This window comes from Tursiops truncatus, chromosome X (genome assembly GCF_011762595.2).
Source record: "Tursiops truncatus isolate mTurTru1 chromosome X, mTurTru1.mat.Y, whole genome shotgun sequence".
NCBI lineage: Eukaryota > Metazoa > Chordata > Mammalia > Artiodactyla > Delphinidae > Tursiops > Tursiops truncatus.
The window spans coordinates 125,605,763-125,629,751 of NC_047055.1; the positions used below are offsets into that span (position 1 = coordinate 125,605,763).

General features: G+C 40.6%; 1 long non-coding RNA gene across 1 annotated transcript in view; it reads right to left on the reverse strand.

Moving 5' to 3' along the window:
* The window catches only part of LOC117310321 (uncharacterized), an 81,972-nt gene that overhangs the window by 9,308 nt on the left and 48,675 nt on the right, over window positions 1–23,989 (reverse strand). The window contains exon 2 of the long non-coding RNA XR_004524494.2: window positions 2,289–2,411. This is a non-coding gene — a long non-coding RNA (uncharacterized lncRNA). The remainder of the gene's footprint in view (window positions 1–2,288; window positions 2,412–23,989) is intronic.

Sequence of the window (23,989 nt, forward strand, 5' to 3'; positions counted from 1 at the left end):
TCAGGTAGACTGCCTATTTCCTCTTCATTTGTTAGGTCTGGTGGGTTTTTACCTTCCTCCTTCATCTGCTGTGTGTTTTTCTGTCATCTCATTTTGCTTATCTTACTGTGTTTGGGGTCTCCTTTTTGCAGCCTGCAGGTTGGTAGTTCCCATTGTTTTTGGTGTCTGTCCCCAGTGGCTAAGGTTGGTTCAGTGGGTTGTGTAGGCTTTCTGGTGGATGAGGCTGGATCTTGTCTGTCTGGTGGGCAGGTCCACGTCTGGTGGTGTGTTATGGGGTTCCTGTGGACTTATGATTTTAGGCAGCCTCTCTGCTAATGGGTGGGGTTGTGTTCCTGTCTTGCTAGTTGTTTGGCATAGGATGTCCAGCACTGTAGCTTGCTGGTCGTTGAGTAAAGCTGGGTGCTGGCGTTGAGATGGAGATCTCTGGGAGTTTTTCGCCGTTTGATATTATGTGGAGCTGGGAGGTCTCTTGTGGACCAGTGTCCTGAAGTTGGCTCTCCCATGTCAGAGGCACAGCACTGACTCCTGGCTGCAGCACCAAGAGCCTATCATCCACACTGCAAAAGAGGAAAGGGGGAAAAAATCGTAAATCTTGCTCTCAAAGTCCACTTCCTCAATTTGGGATTCGTTGTCTATTCATGTATTCCACAGATGTCGAGTACATCAAGTTGATTGTGGAGCTTTAATCCGCTGCTTCTGAGGCTGCTGGGAGAGATTTCCCTTTCTCTTCTTTGTTTGCACAGCTCCCAGGGGCTCCGCTTTGGATTTGGCCCCGCCGCTGCGTGTAGGTCGCCGGAGGGCGTCTGTTCTTCACTCAGACTGGATGGGGTTAAGGAGCCAGTGATTCGGGGCCTCTGGCTCACTCAGGCCGGGGGGGCGGGGGGGGCACGGAGAGGCAGGCCTGCGGCGGCAGAGGCCGGCGAGACGTTGCAGCAGCGTGATGTGCGCCATGCGTTCTCCCGGGGGAGTTGTCCCTGGATCCCGGGACCCTGGCGGGCTGCACAGGCTCCCCGGAAGGGGGGTGTGGATAGTGACCTGTGCTCGCACACAGGCTTCTTGGTGGCGGCGGCAGCAGCAACCTTAGCGTCTCATGCCCGTCTCTGGGGTCTGCGCTTTTAGCCGCGGCCCACGCCCGTCTCTGGAGCTCGTTTAAGCAGCGCTCTTAATCCCCTCAAAGAGGGAAGAAAAAGTCTCTTGCCTCTTCGGCAGGTCCAGACTTTTCCCAGACTCTCTCCTGGCCAGCCGTGGCGCACTAACCCCCTGCAGGCTGTGTTCACGCGGCCAAGACCAGTCCTCTCCCTGCGCTCCGACTGAAGCCCGAGCCTCAGCTCCCAGCCCCACCCGCCCCAGCGGGTGAGCAGACAAGCCTCTCGGGCTGTTGAGTGCTGGCCGGCACCAATCCTCTATGCGGGAATGTCTCCACTTTGCCCCCCGCACCCATTTCTGGGCTCTCCTCCGCTGCTCCGAAGCTACCCCTCTGCAGTCTCTGCCCGCGAAGGGGCTCCTAGTGTGTGGAAACCTTTTCTCCTTCATGGCTCCCTCCCACTGGTGCAGGTCCCGTCCCTATTCTTTTGTCTCTGTTTATTCTTTTTTCTTTTGCCCTATCCAGGTACGTGGGAAATTTCTTGCCTTTTTGGGAGGTCTTCTGCCAGCGTTCAGTAGGTGTTCTGTAGGAGTTGTTCCACGTGTAGATGTATTTCTGGTGTATCTGTGGGGAGGAAGGTGATCTCCGCGTCTTACTGTTCTGCCGTCTTCCCCTCGTCCAAGACGTTGGATTTTCACTCTTTCTCCTCCCCTTTCACCTGGAAATCCCCAATCTCTGAACATTCAGAGATTGTGTGTATGTGAGTGAATATGGGTGTGTAAATGTTAGATGGATGGATGGAAGGGAGGAAAGACAGATGATAGAAAAGAAAGAAAGAGATACAGAAAAATGATGGTTAAATGGAAATATATATGAAAAAAGTTGAGATGGATGGATGACAAGATACACGAATGATATAGACGATAATACAAGATACTTAAAAGAGGTATAAACTTCTTTCCTTCTCTCTACATACATCCACAAACAAGCATAGATTTACACACATCTGTACAAACACACACTTTCTTATTGTTACCTCATTAAATAAGAGTTACCTCATTTAATTAAATAAGATGGAGTCAAAGTCTGTATGCATTTGAAATACCTTTAGATTGTACTTTGTTACTTTCTGTAATGCAGCATTCAGCATCCATCATCCATTTATTTAAAGACCTCTGTTCTTGCATCATTACTACCTTCATACCTTTGGAGCCTGGCAACCTTCAGGAAGTCTAGGAGCAAATGCTGCAGTAGGTGACTGGGCCTGGCTGCAGCCCTGGGAAGATGTGAGGACCTGATCCAGGAATCGAGGGGTTGCCACCAGGGACTGTAAGAGGAAAGGGGAAAAAAGAAAAGTAACTGGAAAGATCCCTAGCAAAGCAGGGTCTCTTACATAATCTCTCTTGATAAATGCATTGTTTGAGGATTTCTTTTTAAATAGCATATAGTAGAAATTTTCTTTTTGGCATTTTCCTAATAATTTTGCTTTAGGGAACTGTTAACTCTGAGAGTCTTCTGTTTGCAAGCCTGTCTTCCTCCTCCACCCAGGGAGCAAGCTGTAATACTTGGCAGAAAATGGTAAAATAATCACCTGGAGGCTAAACATTATGCTACTAAATAACCAATGGATCACTGCAGAAATCCAAGAGGAAATCAGAAAATACCTAGAGACAAATGACAACGAAAACACGAAGATCCAAAACCTACTGGATGCAGCACAAAACCTATGGGAGACAGTAAAAGCTGATCTAAGAGGAAAGTTTACAACAATAGTCCCACCTCAGGAACCAAGAAACATCTGAAACAACCTAAACCTAAAGGAACTAGAGAAAGAACAAACGAAACCCAAACTTAATAGAAGGAAAGAAATCATAAAGATCAGAGCAGAAATAGACATGAAGAAAACAATAGAAAAGATCAATGAAACCAAAACCTGGTTCTTGGAAAAGATAAACAAATAAAATTGATAAATCTTTAGCCAGACTCATCAAGAAAAAAAGGGAGAGGCCTCAAATCAACAAAATTAGACATGAAAAACAAGTTACCACAGACACCAGCACAGAAATATAAAGTCTCATAAGGGACTACTACAAGAAACTATATGCCAGTGAAATGGACAACCTAGAAGAAATGGACAAATTCTTAGAAAGGTACAACCTTCCACGACTAAGCCAGGACGAAATAGAAAATATGAACAGACCAATCACAAGTACTGAAATTGAAACTACGATTTAAAAACTCCCAACAAACAAAAGTCCAGGATCAGATGGCTTCACAGGCAAATTCTATCAAATATTTAGAGAAGAGTTAACATCTATCCTTCTGAAACTCTTCCCAAAAATTACAGAGGAAGGAACACTCCCAAGCTCATTCTACGAGGTTACTATCACCCTGATACCAAAACCAGACAAAGATGACGGCACACAAAAAAGAAAATCACAGGCCAATATCACTGAACACAGACACAAAAATCCTCAACAAAATACTAGCAAACCGAGAGACAATAGAGGAAGATGGCAGAAGAGTAAGATGCGGATATCACCTTCCTCCCCACAGATACACCAGAAATACATCTATACGTGGAACAACTCATACAGAACACCTACTGAATGGTGGAAGAAGACCTCAGACCTCCCAAAAGGCAAGAAACCCCCCATGTACTTGGGTAGGGCAAAAGAAAAAAGAATAAACAGAGAAAAAAGAACAGGGACGGTACCTGCACCAGTGGGAGGGAGCTGTGAAGGAGGAAAGGTTTCCACACACTGGAAGCCCCTTCGCGGGCGGAGACTGCGGGTGGCAGAGCAGGGGAGCTTCTGGGCTGCGGAGGAGAGCGCAACAACATGGGTACAGAGGGCAAAGCAGGGAGATTCCCGCACCAGAGGATCGGTGCCGACTGGCACTCACCAGCCGGAGAGGCTTGTCTGCTCACCCGCAGGGGTGGGCGGGGCTGGGAGCTGAGGCTTGGGCTTCGGTGGAAGCGCAGGGAGAGGACTGGGGTTGGCGGCGTGAACACAGCCTGCAGGGGGTTAGTGCACCGCGGCTAGCCAGGAGGGAGTCCAGGGAAAGTCTGGAGATAACAAAGAGGCAAGAGACCTTTTCTTCCCTCTTTGTTTCTTGTTGCAGGAGGAGAGGGGATTAAGAGCGCTGCTTAAAGAAGCTCCAGAGACGGGCGTGAGACGCTAAGGCTGCTGCTGCCGCCACCAAGAAGCCTGTGTGCGAGCACAGGCCACTCTCCACACCCTCTTCCGAGAGACTGTGCAGCCCGCCACTGCCAGGGTCCCGGGATCCAGGGACAACTTCCCTGGGAGAACGCACGGCGGGCCTCAGGCTGGTGCAAAGTCATGCCGGCCTCTGCCACTGCAGGCTTGCCCCACACTCCGTGCCCCTCCCTCCCCCCGGCCTGAGTGAGCTGGAGCCCCCGAATCAGCAGCTCCTTTAACCCCCTCCTGTCTGAGCGAAGAACAGATGCCCTCCGGCGACCTACACGCAGAGGCGTGGCCAAATCCAAAGCTGAACCCCAGGAGCTGTGAGAACAAAGAAGAGAAAGGGAAATCTCTCCCAGCAGCCTCAGAAGCAGCGGATTAAAGCTCCACAATCAACTTGATGTACCTGCATCTGTGGAATACATGAATAGACAACGAATCATCCCAAATTGAGGAGGTGGACTTTGAGAGCAAGATTTATTATTTTTTCCTCTTTTTGTGAGTGTGTATGCTTCTGTGTGAGAGTTTGTCTGTATAGCTTTGCTTCCATCATTTGTCCTAGGGTTTCTCTCCGTCCGTTTTTTTGTTTTAATTTTTTGCTTAAAAATTATTTTTTATTTTAATAACTATTATATTTTATCTTTATTTTATTTTACTTCATCTTTCCTTCCTTCCTCCCTTTCTTTTCTTTCTTTCTATTTCTACTAATTCTTTCTTTCTACTTTTTCTCCCTTATACTCTGAGCCATGTGGATGAAAGGCTCTTGGTGCTGCAGCCAGGAGTCAGTGCTGTGCCTCTGACATGGGAGAGCCAACTTCAGGACGCTGGTCCACAAGAGACCTCCCAGCTCCACACAATATCAACCGGCGAAAATCTCCCAGAGATCTCCATCTCAACACCAGCACCCAGCTTCACTCAATGACCAGCAAGCTACAGTGCTGGACATCCTATGCCAAACAACTAGCAGGACAGGAACACAACCCCACCCATTAGCAGAGAGGCTGTCTAAAATCATAAGTCCCCAGACACCCCAAAACACACAACCAGACGTGGACCTGCCCACCAGAGAGACAAGATCCAGCCTCATCCACCAGAACACAGGCACTAGTCCCCTCCACCAGGAAGCCTCCAAAACCCACTGAACCAAACTTAGCCACTGGGGACAGAATCAAAAACAACGGGAACTACGAACCTGCAGCCTGCGAAAAGGAAACCCCAAACACAGTAAGTTAAGCAAAATGAGAAGACAGACAGAAAACACACAGCAGATGAAGAAGCAAGATAAAAACCCACCAGACCTAACAAATGAAGAGGAAATGGGCAGTCTACCTGAAAAAGAATTCAGAATTATGACAGTAAAGATGATCCAAAATCTTGGAAATAGAATAGAGAAAATGCAAGAAACATTTACCAAGGACCTAGAAGAAATAAAGATGAAACAAGCAATGATGAACAACACAATAAATGTAATGAAAAATACTCTAGATGGAATCAGTAGCAGAATAACTGAGGCAGAAGAACAGATAAGTGACCTGGAATATAAAATAGTGGAAATAACTACTGCAGAGCAGAATAAAAAAAAAGAATGAAAAGAACTGAGGACAGTCTCAGAGACCTCTGGGACAACATTAAACGCACCAACATTCGAATTATAGGGGTCCCAGAAGAAGAGAAAAAGAAAGGGACTGAGAAAATATTTGAAGTGATTATAGTTGAAAACTTCCCTAATATGGGAAAGGAAATAGTTAATGAAGTCCAGGAAGCACAGAGAGTCCGATCAAGATAAATCCAATATGCCAAGACACATGTTAATCAAACTGTCAAGAACTAAATACAAAGAAAGCATATTAAAAGCAGCAAGAGAAAAACAACAAATGACACACAAGGGAATCCCCATAAGGTTAACAGCTGATCTTTCAGCAGAAACTCTGCAAGCCAGAAAGGACTGGCAGGACATATTTAAAGTGATGAAGGAGAAAAACCTACAACCAAGATTACTCTACCCAGCAAGGATCTCATTCAGATTTGATGGAGAAATTAAAACCTTTACAGACAAGCAAAAGCTGAGAGAGTTCAGCACCACCAAACCAGCTTTACAACAAATGCTAAAGGAACTTCTCTAGGCAAGAAACACAAGAGAAGGAAAAGACCTACAATAACAAACCCAAAACAATTTAGAAAATGGAAATAGGAACATACATATCAATAATTACCTTAAATGTAAATGGACTAAATTCTCCCACCAAAAGACACAGACTGGCTGAATGGATAGAAAAACAAGATCCATATATATGCTGTCTACAAGAGACCCACTTCAGACCTAGAGACACATACAGACTGAAAGTAAGGGGATGGAAAAGATATTTGACGGAAATGGAAACCAAACGAATGCTTGAGTAGCAATTCTCATATCAGACAAAATAGACTTTAAAATAAAGACTATTAGAAGAGACAAAGAAGGACAATACATAATAATCAAGAGATCTATCCAAGAAGAAGATATAACAATTGTAAATATTTATGCACCCAACATAGGAGCACATCAGTACATAAGAAAAATACTAACAGCCATAAAAGGGGATATCAACAGTAACACATACATAGTAGGGGACATTAACACCCCACTTTCACCAATGGACAAATCATCCAAAATGAAAATAAATAAGGAAACACAAGCTTTAAAAGATACATTAAACAAGATGGACTTAAATTGCTATTTATAGGACATTCCATCCAAAAACAATAGAATACACATTTTTCTCAAGTGCTCATGGAACATTCTCCAGGACAGATCATATCTTGGGTCACCAATCAATCCTTGGTAAATTTAAGAAAATTGAAATTGTATCAAGTATCTTTCCCGACCACAACGCTATGAGACTAGATATCAATTACAGGAAAAGATCTGTAAAAAATACAATGCATGGAGGCTAAACAATACACTACATAATAACGAAGTGATCACTGAAGAAATAAAGAGGAAATCAAAAAAAAACCCTAGAAACAAATGACTATGATGACCCAAAACCTATGGGATGCAGCAAAAGCAGTTCTAAGAGGGAAGTTTATAGCAATACAATCCTACCTTAAGAAACAAGAAACATCTCGAATAAAATACCCAACCTTGCACCTTAAGCAATTAGAGAAAGAAGAACAACAACAACAAAAAAACCCAAGTTAGCAGAAGGAAACAAATCATAAAAACCAGATCAGAAATAAATGAAAAAGAAATGAAGGAAATGATAGCAACGATCAATAAAACTAAAAGCTGGTCCTTTGAGAAGATACACAAAATTGATAAACCATTAGCCAGACACATGAAGAAAAAAAGGGAGAAAACGCAAATCAATAGAACTAGAAATGAAAAAGAAGAAGTAACAACTGACACTGCAGAAATACAAAAGATCATGAGAGATTACTACAAACAACTCTATGCCAATAAAATGGACAACCTGGAAGAAATGGACAAATTCTTAGAAATGCACAACCTGCCACGACTGAATCAGGAAGAAATAGAAAATATGAACAGACCAATCACAAGCACTGAAATTGAAACTGTGATTAAAAATCTTCCAACAGGGCTTCCCTGGTGGCGCAGTGGTTGAGTGTCCGCCTGCCGATGCAGGGGACATGGGTTCGTGCCCTGGTCTGGGAAGATGCCACATGCCGCAGCAGCTAGGCCTGTGAGCCATGGCCGCTGAGACTGCGCATCTGGAGCCTTTGCTCCACAACAGGAGAGGCCACAACAGTGAGAGGCCTGCGTACCACAAAAAAAAAAAAAATCTTCCAACAAACAAAAGCCCAGGACCAGATGGCTTCACAGGTGAATTCTATCAAACATTTAGAGAAGAGCTAATACCTCTCCTTCTCAAACTCTTCCAAAATATAGCAGAGGGAGGAACACTTCCAAACTCATTCTATGAGGCCACCACCACCTTCATACCAAAATCAGACAAGGATGGCACAAAGAAAGAAAACTACAGGCCAATATCACTGATGAACGTAGATGCAAAATTCCTCAACAAAATACTAGCAAACAGAATCCAACAGCACATTAAAAGGATCATACACCATGATCAAGTGGGGTTTATTCCCGGAATGCAAGGATTCTTCAATATTTGCAAATCAATCAATATGATACACCATATTAACAAATTGAAGGGGAAAAACCATATGTTCATCTCAATAGATGCAGAGAAAGCTTTCAACAAAATTCAACACCCATTTATGATAAAAACCCTGCAGAAAGTAGGCATAGAGGGAACTTCCCTCAACATAATAAAGTCCATATATGACAAACCCACAGCCAACATCATCCTCCATGGTGAAAAACTGAAAGCATTCCCACTAAGATCAGGAACAAGACAAGGTTGCCCACTCTCACCACTCTTATTCAACGTAGTTCTGGAAGTTTTAGCCACAGCAATCAGAGAAGAAAAGGAAATAAAAGGAATCCAAATTGGAAAAACAGAAGTAAAGCTGTCACTGTTTGCAGATGACATGATACACATAGAGAATCCTAAATATGCTACCAGAAAACTACTAGAGCTAATCAATGAATTTGGTAAAGTAGCAGGATACAAAATTAATGCACAGAAATCTCTGGCATTCCTATACACTAATGATGAAAAATCTGAAAGTGAAATCAAGAAAACACTCCCATTTACTATTGCAACAAAAAGAATAAAATATCTAGGAATAAACCTACCTGAGGAGACAAAAGACCTGTATGCAGAAAATTATAAGACACTGATGAAAGAAATTAAAGATGATACAAATAGATGGAGAGATGTACTGTGTTCTTGGATTGGAAGAATCAACATTGTGAAAATGACTCTACTACTCAAAGCAATCTACAGATTCAATGCAATCCCTGACAAACTACCACTGGCATTTTTCACAGAACTAGAACAAAACATTTCACAATTTGTATGGAAACACAAAAGACCACGAATAGCCAAAGCAATCTTGAGAATGAAAAACGGAGCTGGAGGAATCAGACTCCCTGACTTCAGACTATACTACAAAGCTACAGTAATCAAGACAGTATGGTACTGGCACAAAAACAGAAAGATAGATCAATGGAACAGGATAGAAAGCCCAGAGATGTACCTATGCAGATATAGTCACCTTATTTTTGATAAAGGAGGCAAGAATATACAATTCTTGAGAAAAGACAGCCTCTTCAATAAGTGGTGCTGGGAAAACTGGACAGGTACATGTAAAAGTATGAGATTAGATCACTCCCTAACACCATACACAAAAATAAGCTCAAAATGATTAAAGACCTAAATGTAAGGCCAGAAACTATCAAACTCTTAGAGGAAAACATAGGCAGAACACTCTATGACATAAATCACAGCAAGATCCTTTTTGACCCACCTCCTGGAGAAATGGAAATAAAAACAAAAATAAACAAATGGGACCTAATGAAACTGCAAAGCTTTTGCACAGCAAAGGAAACCATAAACAAGACCAAAACACAACCCTCAGAATGGGAGAAAATATTTGCAAATGAAGCAACTGACAAAGGATTAATCTCCAAAATTTATAAGCAGCTCATGCAGCTCAATAACAAAAAAACAACCCAATCCAAAATGGGCAGAAGATCTGAATAGACATTTCTCCAAAGAAGATATATAGGCTGCCAACAAACACATGAAAGAATGCTCAACATCATTAATCATTAGAGAAATGTAAATCAAAACTACCATGAGGTATCATCTCACACCAGTCAGAATGGCCATCATCAAAAAATCTAGAAACAATAAATGCTGGAGAGAGTGTGGAGAAAAGGGAACACTCTTGCACTGCTGGTGGGAATGTGAATTGGTACAGCCGCTATGGAGAACATTATGGAGGTTCCTTAAAAAACTACAAATAGAGCTACCATATGACCCAGCAATCCCACTACTGGGCATATACCCTGAGAAAACCATAATTCAAAAAGAGTCATGTACGAAAATGTTCATTGCAGCTCTATTTACAATAGCCAGGAGATGAAAACAACCTAAGTGTCCATCATTGGATAAATGGATAAAGAAGATGTGGCACATATATACAATGGAATATTACTCAGCCATAAAAAGAAACGAAATTGAGCTGTTTGTAATGAGGTGGATAGACCTAGAGTCTGTCATACAGAGTGAAGTAAGTCAGAAAGAGAAAAACAAATACCGCATGCTAACACATATAATATGGAATTTAAGGGAAAAAATGTCATGAAGAACCTAGGGGTACGACAGGAATAAAAACACAGACCTAGTAGAGAATGGACTTGAGGATATGGGGAGGGGAAAGGGTAAGCTGTGACAAAGCGAGAGAGAGGCACGGACATATATACGTTACCAAACGTAAGGTAGCTAGCTAGTGGGAAGCAGCCCCATAGCACAAGGAGATCAGCTCAGTGCTTTGTGACCGCCTGGAGGGGTGGGATAGGGAGGGTGGGAGGGAGGGAGACGCAAGAGGGAAGAGATATGGGAACATATGTATATGTATAACTGATTCACTTTGTTAGAAAGCAGAAACTAACACACCATTGTAAAAATAAATAAATAAATAAACCATTTCTCTATCAAGAAAAAAAAAACAAACCCCTGTCAGGGAGCTTGGGCTTTTTTTAGGGCATGAGCCACCTGTCTCCTTTCATGGTTTTGCAATAAACATTTCTCTGCTCAAGAAATAAATAAATAAATAAATACTAGCAAACCAAATCCAGCAATACATTAAAAGGATTATACACCATGATCAAGTGGGTTTATCCCAGGGATGCAGAGATTTTTCAGTCTGCAAGTCAATCAGTGTGATACATCACAATAACAAAATGAAGAATAAAAATCATATGATCATCTCCACAGATGCAGAGAAAGCTTTTGACAAAATTCAACACCCATTTATGATAAAAGCTCTCCAGAAAATGGGCATGGATGGAACCTACCTCAACATAATAAGGGCCATATAGGACTAACCCACAGCAAACATCATTCTCAAAGGTGAAACACTGAAAGCATTTGCTCTAAGATCAGGATCAAGACAAGTATGTCCCGTCTCACCACTATTATTCAACATAGTTTTGGAACTCCTAGCCATGGCAATTAGAGGAGAAAAAGAAAATTCAAACTGGAAAAGAAGTAAAACTGTCACTGTTTGCAGATGACATGATACTACACATAGAAAATCCTAAAGGTGCTACCAGAAAACTACTCGAGCTCATCAATGAATTTGGTAAAGTTGCAAGACAAAATTAATACACAGGAATCTCTTGTATTTCTATCCCGAACAATGGAAGATCAGGAAAAAAATTAAGGAAACAATCCCATTTACCATCAAATCAAAAAGAATAAAATACCTAGGAATAAAGCTACCTAAGGAGGCAAAAGACCTGTATTCTGAAAACTGTAAGACGGTGATGAAAGAAATCGAAGATGACACTAACAGATGGAAAGATATATCATGTCCCTGAATTGGAAGACACAATATTGTCAAAATGACTATACTACCCAAGGCAATCTACAGATTCAATGGAATCCCTATCAAATTGCCAGTGGCATTTTTTTTGTTTGTTTTTTGTTTACAGAACTAGAACAAAAAGTTTTACAGTTTGTATGGAAACACAAAAGACCCCAAATAGCCAAAGCAATCTTGAGAAAAAAAAAAAAAGGAGCTTGAGGAATCAGGCTCCCTGCCTTCAGACTATACTACAAAGCCACAGTAATCAAGACTGTATGGTACTGGCACAAAAACAGAAATATAGATCAATGGAACAGGATAGGAAGTCCAGAGATAAACCCATGCACATATGATCAGTTAATCTATGACAAAGGAGACAAGAATATACAATGGAGAAAAGACAGTCTCTTCAACAAGGGGTGCTGGGAAAACTGGACAGCTACATGTAAAAGAAATTAGAACATTCTCTAACACCATGTACAAAAATAAACTCAAAATGTATCAAAGACCTAAATGTAAGACCAGAGACTATAGAACTTTTAGAGGAAAACATAGAACACATTTTGACATAAACTGCAGTAATATCTTTTTGGATCCACTTCCTAGAGTAATGAAAATAAAAACAAAAATAAACAAATGGGACCTAATTAAACTTAAAAGCTTTTGCACAGCAAAGGAAACCATCAACAAAATGCAAAGACAACACACAGAATGGGAGAAAATATTTGCAAACAATACAACTGACAGGATTAATCTACAAAATCAATAATACTCCATTCAAAAATTAATTTAAAAAATGTTAGTAAGCATCAAAAAAAATGGTACATATACACAATAGAATACTACTCAGCCATAAAAAAGAATGAAGTAATGCCATTTGCAGCAACATGGTTGGACCTAGAGATTATCATACTAAGTGAAGTAAGTCAGAGAAAGACAAAACATCGTATGATATCACTTGTATGTGGAATCTTAAAAAAATGAACTTGTTTACAAAACAGAAACAGATTCACAGACATAGAAGACAAACTTATGGTTACCAAACGGAAAAGGTGGGGAGAAGGATAAATTAGGAGTTTGTGATTAACATATACACACTACTATATATAAAATAAACAAGAAGGACCTACTGTATATAGCACAGGGAACTATACTCAATATTTTGTAATAAACTAAATGGGGAAAGAATCTGAAAAAGAAATGATATATATATACCTGAATCACTTTGCTGTACAACTGAAACTAACACATTATTAGTCAACTATATTCCAATATAAAATAAATTTTTTTAATAAATAATTAACAAGTATGAAAATTTGTCCTATAGGGAATTCACAGCCCTCAAATTTGTGTTCCTTATTGTGGTTTATCAATTCTTTCTCAATTCACCTCTTAATGCATAAGATGTACTGTACAAGTACCACCTCTAAATAGTTTCCTTGTCCAATCTCTTCTTTACCTCTCTAGGCCTTTATGAAAGTTCCATTTATTCTGTCCTTGCACATTTAGTTTAACAACATTATGTAAGATTTATTGTTCATTACCTTTTGAAACACTCATATTCCCCTACATTCCATCACTTTTAGACTCTTTTGTCAGTGAACATCCTCAAGAGATTTAAACAGTTAGGATAATTGAGTTGGTCCATGTTCAAAGTACTAGGTTGCACTGTTTTCTTTCACCTTCAAGGAAAAAAGTATCAAGGTTCCTGTATAATGCTAGCTATTGAACTTTCACGATTTTTTTAAAACATCTTTATTGGAATATAATTGCTTTACATTGTTGTGTTAGTTGCTGCTGTACAACAAACTGAATCAACTATACGTATACATATATCCCCATATCCCCTCCCTCTTGCATCTCTCTCCCACCCTCCCTATCCCACCCCTCCAGGTGGTCACAAAGCACTGAGCTGATCTTCTTGTGCTATCCGGCTGCTTCCCACTAGCTGTCTGTTTTACATTTGGTAGTGTGTATATGTCCATGCCACTCTCACTTCGTCCCAGCTTACCCTTCCCCCTCCCCATGTCCTCAAGTCCATTCTCTACATCTGTATCTTTATTCCTGTCCTTCCCCTACATTCTTCAGAAGCTTTTTTTTCCTTTAGATTCCATATATATGCATTAGCATACAGTATTTTTCTCTTTGTGACTTACTTCACTCTGTATGACAGACTCTAGGTCCATCCACCTCACTACAAATATCTCAATTTAGTTCCTTAGCATGGCTGAGTAGTATTCCATTGTATATATGTACCACATCTTCTTTATCCATTCATCTGTCGATGGACATTTAGGTTGCTTCCATGTCCTGGCTGTTGTAAATAGTGCTGCAATGAACATTGGGCTACCTGTGTCTTTCTGAATTATGGTTTTCTCAGGGTATGTGCCCAGTAGTGGGATTGCTGGGTCACATGGCAGCTGTATCTTTAGTTTTTTAAGGAACCTCCATACGGTTCTCCATAGTGGCTGTATCAATTTACATTCCCACCAACAGTGCAAGAGGGTTCCCTTTTCTCCACACCCTCTCCAGCATTTATTGTTGGTAGATTTTTCTTTTTTTTTTTTCTTTTGTAGATTTTTTGATGATGGCCATTCTGACTGGTGTGAGGTGATACCTCACTGTAGTTTTGATTTACATTTCTCTAATGATTAGTGATGTTGAGCATCCTTTCATGATTTCACCATTTTTTTAATGAATTTGAATCATAATCTGTCTCAGCTGATTCTCAACAGAACTCTAATATTTAATACTTTTAAGTGTTTTAGGTAGGTATGCTGCCATGATGATAGTCTTGGTAATCATAGTATTATTTCCCGAAATACATAGGTTTCAAAAAAAAAAACCTATGTTTTTCACCAAAAACATAGGATTTTGTGTTTGAGTGGTGTCCAGAAATTTTAGTGAGATATGTCAAGGCCTGAGAATTATTTTTCCTCCCTCTTTATTTGCCTAGATGGCTCGTTATTCCTTTTCACCCTGAAAACGCCTCTTGGAAATGGCTTTGCAGCGCTATTGGGGCCCCAAAATTATAGATTCTGTGCAGGAAAAGGCACTTCACTGCCAACTTTTTTTTTTTTTTTTTTTTTTGCGGTACACGGGCCTCTCACTGTTGTGGCCTCTCCCGTTGCAGAGCATAGGCTCCGGATGCGCAGGATCAGCAGCCAAGTCTCACGGGCCCAGCCGCTCCGCGGCATGTGGGATCTTCCCGAACTGGGGCACGAACCCGCGTCCCCTGCATCGGCAGGGGGACTCTCAGCCACTGCGCCACCAGGGAAGCCCCACTGCCAACATTTTAATGCATTGCTGTGAGGTCTGCGAATGTGAGGCATGGACTGTTTCCCTTCACTTACTCAGGTAGAGCGGACCATGCTGGCAAGGTCACCTTAGAGTCCAGTGATTCTGTCCTTACAGAGATCGGCCCACATTTCTGTGCATTAAGCTCTACTGTCACTATGCAAGTAGCGAAGTGATGCACTTCTACAATTTTGCAGTCCCATAGATTTTCACCACTATTGCAAATACTTGTCTATTTACCATCTCCTGTTCACGTCACTTAAATATCAAACTGTGTGATATATATCCAAAGTGAGGTTCATACTTCACGTCAGTTTTTAAAGAACACTTACACTTTTTATCCTAAAAACAACCTTGTATGGTTGGTGATTTTATCTGTGTAGTGATTGAGGAAACTGAGATCTAGTGATTTAACACCTTTACTAAATTGAAACATCCCAGAGGTGACAGGTAATTAAGACTTGAGAATGTATTCTGTGGTTTCCCATTGGACTAATTATTTCGTAAAGCCCATGTTTCAGGTTTGCGTGTTTGTTTTCACTATTCAAAATTGCTAGGGAATTGAAAAGAACACATTTTAAACCATTTAAGTATCTGACGTAAGGAAACAAATTGCTGTTGTGACTACAAAATAAACCAGAATCACCAAATTACGAGGAAAATCTACATACACATGTAAACATAAAGTTTATATTTATATATGTGTACACGTCTTCTTACATAAATGAAAGCTATGAGATTTCTGACTCACTCCACCAAAAATTTAATTTCAGTATGTTACGTTGCTCTGGGCTCTGCCACCTTCACATGGATAATGAATTATTGTGTGTGTAGTCCGTTAATTCTGTAATTTAGTGAAAGGTTTTAAAATATTCTCTCTCTACATCCTGATGACTTTCTCGTAAGTATTATTTTAGTTTCCTTAATTAAATGGCACGGTTTACTCTAGGTGAGCAGTGGGTCATAAGAATTAATATTAGTTGCCAGAAACTTCAGTGTGAGGAAGAACCATGCCCAAGCACAGGAAGGAAAATGGGAGAATGTAGGTTTGCTTGAGTGCGTAAATACACATTTTCCCCTCCATGTAACGCTGTGACAGACAGCAATTAATCAATCTTTGTATATCTACTGCTGATGAAAATAAGAAACTATCTGGAGCATAAGTAATATACAGTCATGCAGTCTCATTAATTTGGAAAGACCCAGAGTTCAGTATCAAATCACACACAGAAATGCTCCCTCAGGATGGGAGCAAATATCTGCAAATGAATCAATGGACAAAGGATTAATCTCCAAAATATATAAACAGCTCATGCAGCTCAATATCAAAAAACAAACAACCCAATCAAAAAATGGGCAGAAGACCTAAATAGACATGTCTCCAAAAAAGACATACAGATGGCCAAGAAGCACATGAAAAGCTGCTCGACATCACTAATTATTAGAGAAATGCATATCAGAACTACAATGAGGTATCACATCACACCAGTTAGAATGGACATCATCAGAAAATCTACAAACAACAAATGCTGGAGAGGGTGTGGAGAAAAGGGAACGCTCTTGCACTGTTGGTGGGAAAGTAAATTGATAAAGGCACTATGGAGAACATTATGGAGGTTCCTTAAACAACTAAAAATAGAATTACCATATGATCCAGCAATCCTACTACTGGGCATATACCCAGAGAAAACCATAATTCAAAAAGACACATGCACCCCAATGTTCACTGCAGCACTGTTTACAATAGCCAGGGCATGGAAGCAACCTAAATGTCAATTGATAGATGAATGGATAAAGAAGATGTGGCACATATATACAATGGAATATTATTCAGCCATAAAAAAGAATGAAATTGGGTGATTTGTAGAGACGAGGATGGACCTAGAGACTGTCATACAGAGTGAAGTAAGTCAGAAGGGGAAAAACAAATATCATATATTAATGCATATATATGGAATCTAGAAAAAGTGGTACAGATGAACCAGTTTGCAAGGCAGAAATAGAGACTGAGACATAGAGAACAAACATATGGACACCAAGGGGGGAAAGGAGGGGGTGGGATAAATTGGGAGATTGGGATTGACATTATACACTACTGGGTATGAAATAGGTAACTAATGAGAGCATGCTGTATAGCACAGGGAACTCTACTTCACTTTGCCATATAGTAGAAACTAACACAACATTGTAAAACAGCTATACCTCAATTTTAGAAAAATGGCATTAAAAAAAAAGAAACGTTTTCTGTTCAATGCAGTTCAAAAAGATTATATGGAGTCTATACTTTGCCTAAAACTACCCTACCAACTACAAGATAAACCACTTGCATCTATCCTTCCAGACTCTGTAAGGATTAAAACAGTACATATTAACTCTTCAAGAAGGAATCACTGAAGTAAAGGTTAACAAAACGATACACAATATTTTTTAATAGAAAATCTTGTAAGTTTAGCTGAACATTGACCAACAGCCTACCTGTGTACTGTATCTTTAAACAAATAATCTAAAGGGTTCTTTGAAGTATAACTGAAGTTAACCAACCTGCACTGTTAAATGTTTGGCATCAAAATGGATTTTTCAAAATTATACATTAATTCAATAATGATAATAACCACGCATCCATTTGAATTTAAAAATATATCAAGAATCAGGGAAACTTAAGGTGAGGGAAATTATTAGAAATTATTTATTCTTTGACACTGGTCCTTAGGGTGGGAGTTGCTTTTTAACGTCTGTCCCAGCTATGAGTTCTGAGAGTTTTTGCAATGCTGGATTGAGACAAAAATCTGTGAAATTCAGGATCACTTGGGAAGAGTGTGATCAGATGGCTTCTTCCAGACCACTCTCACTCATCAGGGTAGATGTAAAATTAACACACACGTTGATTGTATAAAAATAATTTGCATTATAATCGATCAATGCCCATTTCGGGAAAGCGCACTATCCCCCTTAATGCTGGAATATTTGTTAAAATATAGTAATTCACTCACAATTGGTAAATGCTCATCTGAATTGATGCTTTTAACAACAGAGGGGGAAAAAACTAAATCCTACAAACATTTATGACGAAATCTCTTATGAAACTGGAATTCAAAGAAGCTCTCTTAACAAGGGATAGGGCATTATGAAAATCTGCAGAAAATGATGTTCATATGATGTTTAGGATGGGAAAAGTACCCTGATGTCTTCTGTTACCACCTCTATTCCACACTGTGCTGCCTAGGAAAAGGTATCATATGTCAGTGATGTGATAATAGACAGAGAAAACCCACAGAAGCCTTCAGATAGCTGGTCAAATCAATATGAGCATTTTAATGGTGGTGTTAGATATAGTATCAACTTACAAACGTCAATTTCCTTTGCTGCAACAGTAATAATCACTGAGAAAATGTGGGATAAGCATATCATTGATGGTGTCAGCAACAATTTTGTTGGCATAAATATGTATAAGAGTCAAAGATGTCAGTTCTCTCCTATTTAACCCACTGATTCAGTTAAATTCAAATAAAACTGTGAAAAGCATGTTTTGTGGAATACAATAAGCTGTTTCTTAAATTTGTATAGAAAAAATAGTGGTGTGAGCAGCCAAGGAGCTCTTCAAGGCAGAAATGAAGGGGGGTGGTATGTCTTGTAAGATTTCATGCCTTGGGCTTCCCTGGTGGCGCAGTGGTTGGGAGTCCGCCTGCCGATGCAGGGGACACGGGTTCATGCCCCGGTCCGGGAAGATCGTGCAGGCTGCGGAGCGGCTGGGCCCGTGAGCCGATGGCCGCTGAGCCTGCGCGTCCGGAGCCTGTGCTCCGCGGCGGGAGGGGCCGCAACAGTGAGAGGCCCGCGTACCGCAAAAAAAAAAAAAAAAAGAGAGATGGCATAGGAAAGAAGTAGGCAACCCATAATTCGTTTCCATTTCATCCTTCCTTACTCCTCAGTAAGCTGAAGTTAGAGAGTGTTGCTACAGCAAACACGTGCATGTCAAGAAGTGAAATAAACTCCACTGAGTAATATACAGTGGCTCCGCTGTTCTCATAACGACGTCTTAGGGTACCTCCCAAAAAATCTGAATTGTGTAATTCCAGTGACTCTCAATACAAGCTAAATACTCTGATATTCAAATTTAAAACTAGCATGGCACAATATAAAAGTAAAAGTATACCAATGACTATTTTATTTCTTTAATTAGAACATTAAATAACAGAATTTTTAAAGCTATGGCAAGTTGAGAGAGGATGGAAAAAAATTTATATTTTAGTACTGTTAACAGTGAGAAAAGGACTGTCAAATTTTTCCTGGAAAAGATCAAATAGTATTTCCAGCTTTGAGTCATAAAGATCATGTTGCAATTAACTCTCATTGCAGCACAAAAGCAGCCAATACAGAAATGAATGGGTGCCGTAAACAAAACAAAGCGACAACCTACAAAATGGGAGAAAATATTTGCAAACAATGCAACAGATGAGGGATTAATTTCCAAAAAAAAAAACCTAATTGAAAAATGGGTAGAAGACCTAAATAGATATTTCTCCAAAGACGACATACAGATGGCCAAGAGGCACATGAAAAGATGCTCAACATCAATAACTGTTAGAGAAATGCAACTCAAAACTACAATGAGATACAACCTCGCACGACTCAGAATGGCCATCATTAAAAACTCTACAAAGAACAAATGCTGGAGAGGTGAGGAGAAAAGGGAACCTCCTACACTGTTGGTGGAAAAGTAAATTGGTGCAGCCACTATGGAGAATAGTATGGAGGTTCCTTAAAAAACTAAAAATAGAGTTACCATATGATCCAGCAATCCCACTCCTGGGCATTTATCCACAGAAAAGCATGGTCTGAAAGGATACATGCACCCCAACGTTCATAGCAGCACTATTCACAATAGCCAAGATATGAAAGCAACCTAAATGTCCATCAACAGATGAATGGATAAAGATGTGGCACATATATACAATGGAATATTACCCAGCCGTTACAAAAAATGAAATAATGTCATTTGCAGCAACATGGATGGACCTAGAGATTATCATACAAAGTGAAGTAAGCCAGACAAAGACAAATATCATGATTCGGAATATATGTGGAATCTAAAATATGACACAAGTGAATTTACCTATGAAACAGAAACAGACTCACCGACATAGAAAACAAACTTACGGTTACCAAAGGGGGAAGGGGGTGGGGGAGGGATAAATCAGGAGTTTGACATTAACTGATCCAAACTACTATATACAAAATAAACAACAGGACCTACTTTATAGCACAGAGAACTATATTCAATATCTTGTAATAACCTTTAGGGGAAAAGAACCTGAAACAGAATATCAGTATATACTGGGTTGGCCAAGACGTTCATTCGTTTTTCTCTGTAAGCTGGCTCTAGTACCACTTAGTTGTCTTTAACCTCATTCGAAACAATTTTGTTAGATTGTATGTGACAGCTACAATTGTATCAATTGTATGAGCGTGCATTTAAAAAAAGATTTATCAGAGTGGGCGAATTTTTGTGTAGCCATCTTAATATTGAAAATGGAAGGGAAAAAGCAACATTTTCAGCCAATTATGCTTTATTATTTTAAGCAAGGTAAAAACGCAACTGAAACGCAAAAAAAAAGATTTCTGTAGTGTATGGAGAAGATGCTGTGACTGATGGAACGTGTCAAGAGTGGTTTGTGAAGTTTGGCGATTTCTCACTGAATGGTGCTCCATGGTCAGGTAGACCAGTTGAAGTTGATAGAGATCAAATCGAGACATTGATTGACAACAGTCAACGTTATACCACGTGGAAGATAGCTGACATACTCAAAATATCCAAGTCAAACACTGAAAGTCATTTGCACCAGCTTGGTTGTGTGAATCGCGTTGATGTTTGGGTTCCACATAAGTTAAGTGGAAAAAAACCTTCTTGACCATATTTCCGCATGCAATTCTCTACTTAAACATAATGAAAACGTTCCATTTTTAAAACAAATTGTGATGGGGGATGAAAAGTGGATACTGTATGATAATGTGGAACAGAAGAGATCGTGGGGCAAGTGAAATGAACCACCGCCAACCACACCAAAGGCCGGTCTTCATCCAAAGAAGGTGATGTTGTATATATGGTGGGACTGGAAGGGAGTCCTCTATTATGAGCTTCTCCCAGAAAACCAAACGATTAATTCCAACAAGTACTGCTCCCAATTAGGCCAACTGAAAGCAGCACTCAATGAAAAGCATACAGAATTAGTCAACAGAAAATGCATAATAATCTTCCATCAGGATAACGCAAGACCGCATGTTTCTTTGATGACGAGGCAAAAACTGTTACAGCTTGGCTGTGAAGTTCTGATTCATCCACCGTATTCACCAGACATTGCATCTTCGGATTTCCATTTATTTCGGTCTTTACAAAATTCTCTTCATGGAAAATATTTCTATTTCCTGGGAGACTGTAAAAGGCACCTGCAACACTTCTTTGCTCAAAAAGTTTTGGGAAGATGGAATTACGAAGTTGCCTAAAAAATGGCAGAAGGTAGTGGAACAAAAAGGTGAATACAATGTTCAATAAAGTTCTTGGTGAAAACGAAAAATGTGTCTTTTATTTTTACTTAAAAACCAAAGGCACTTTTTGGCCAACCCAATATATATAAACTGAATCACTTGGTGTACACCTGACAGATTGTCAATCAATGTTTATATTTCAATTAAAAACTAATTCAAAAAGTACCTGCACCCCAGATGTTCACAGCAGCACTATTTACAATAGCTAAGATGTGTAAACTATCTAAATGTTCATCAACAGATGGATGGATAAAGAAGATGTGGTGCATATATACAATGGGACATTACTCAAACATGAAAAAGAATGAAATAATGCCATTTGCAGCAACATGGATGGACTTAAAGAATATCATATTAAGAGAAGTAAACCAGAGACAAATATCATGATATCACTTATATGTGGACTCTTTTAAAGAAAAAGGTACAAAGAAATGAATGGGTGTGATTGTGTTCCAATAAAACTTTACTGACAAAAACATGTGATTTGGCCCCTGGACCCTAGTTATCCCATGGATATGCTTAGGTAGAGAATCCACTATCAAGAGTACTTATCAATTCCAAGTACACGAAAAGAACTTAGCATGTTTTAAACATTTCTCAAAGCTTCCTGGTTCCTAAGTATTTCCACAATGTTTGACAATAATTTCAGATATAACCCTTAGGCCAGTGTTTTCTGAATCTGCGGGTTCCCGATGAAGAGGTGTTCTCGGGTAGCTCCACTGTGGATCCGTCTACCTTCATGGTCCTCATTGGACCAATAATTCCCTCATTGGGAAAAACGCCAAACCTGTCGTGATGTGTCACTTCTGTTTCTGATAGCTCCAGGCTCTACTCTCCAAGAATTGTTATCCTTAAAACAGGCCTGAGAAAGCCACCCATTGTTACTGCCAGGGACACGAATGTTTCATGCCCTCCAACTGCAGAATCTGGCCACTTGCTACTTTTGTCACTTTGGCTCAGTAGAAATACTGCAGTGTTCTATGAATCCTTGATGCAGAGAGGAGCATTCAGGGTAATATATCTCTATGCCAACTGCAGCATCTCCCTCTTGCTTCAGACGAGGGTAAAACATATGGATGTGTAAAACTCAGTCCGTAGGGGGCATCAACTTTTTTTCTTTCCTTTAGGAGTTCAGACCTGATGAGTGTCAGTACAGGAATTATGTTCTGATTCCCTGCAGGATTACAGAACATTTCTTTTGACAGTACCTGCCAATTAGTTTTCTGGTTCTCCAAGGAAGTTTCTAGGTTAGCCAGGAATTTCTAAGGAGTATCCATCTCTTTCAAGAGAGGCTGGTGGGACAGCTTACTAAGAAATAAGCTGAGCTGATCACGGGAAAGGGGATGTGATGGAGGACCATTCTAGAAATTGGAAAACCTGGAGCAGAACAAGAATTCCAACACTCAGTAAAATGTTAGAAAAAGACATTGAAATCGCCAAAGTGCCCATAAATCAGCTTTTAATATACCATGTGATGGGTAGACGAGGCGTGCGTTTTCTGTGCAAAGACCCTGTGACGTGAATAAGATCAATAACATAGAAATGTATACGAACGTCAGTTCTGTTAATATTCTCCAATTTTAAAATGTAAATTTTAAATGTCAACACATGAATCAAGATGGCTTAACAGAAGGGTGTGGAGATCACCTCCTCCGATAAATACATCAAAGACACATCTCCATGTGGAAGAGCTCTGACAGAATAGCTACTGACGACTGGCAGGAGATCTCACATAACCGAAGTTGCAAGAAAGATCACCATGTAACTGGGTAGGACAAAAGGAACCAGGACAGGACCTGCCTCCCTAGGAGGGAGCTGTGAAAGAGGAAAGCTTCCCTCATCCTGGGAAGCCCCTTCACCGGCACGGAGATCATCTGGGAAAGAAAGGGAGCTTCAGAGACTCGGAGGAGAGTGCAGCAGGCAGCTCGCAGCAGGCGGGACCAGCACAGAAGGTCTGTGCTACCTCTCTGCATGCTCCCCTGGCTGGGACAGGTCCAGCCTTAGCAGCTGTGGGCTTTGTGGATGCATGGAGGCTGGGCCAGGGTCTGGGCTGCTTCTTTAGCTCCCACGGCGGGTCCAGGTGTGCGACTACTGCGGTCCTGGTACGTCACTTCAGTGGATCTGTGCCTATGGGTCTGTACTGGTGGCTTTGTGAACACAACACCTGAGGAAACCAGGGACGATTGCTGGCATTCCCACAATTGAGGCGGGGCTGAGGGCAGTGCCAACAATAGTGTACTTTGTGAGCCCACACAGTGGGTGACGGGTGACACCACAGAGCACACTCCCTGGTGGGTGGACAGCTCTGTGGGGGAATACTCAGTGGCTCCTCTACCAGTGGAAATGCTCCAGTCCCACCTGCCTCACACTGCAGCTCAGAAACAGATCTGGGGGCTTCTACTCCAACACCTCGTGA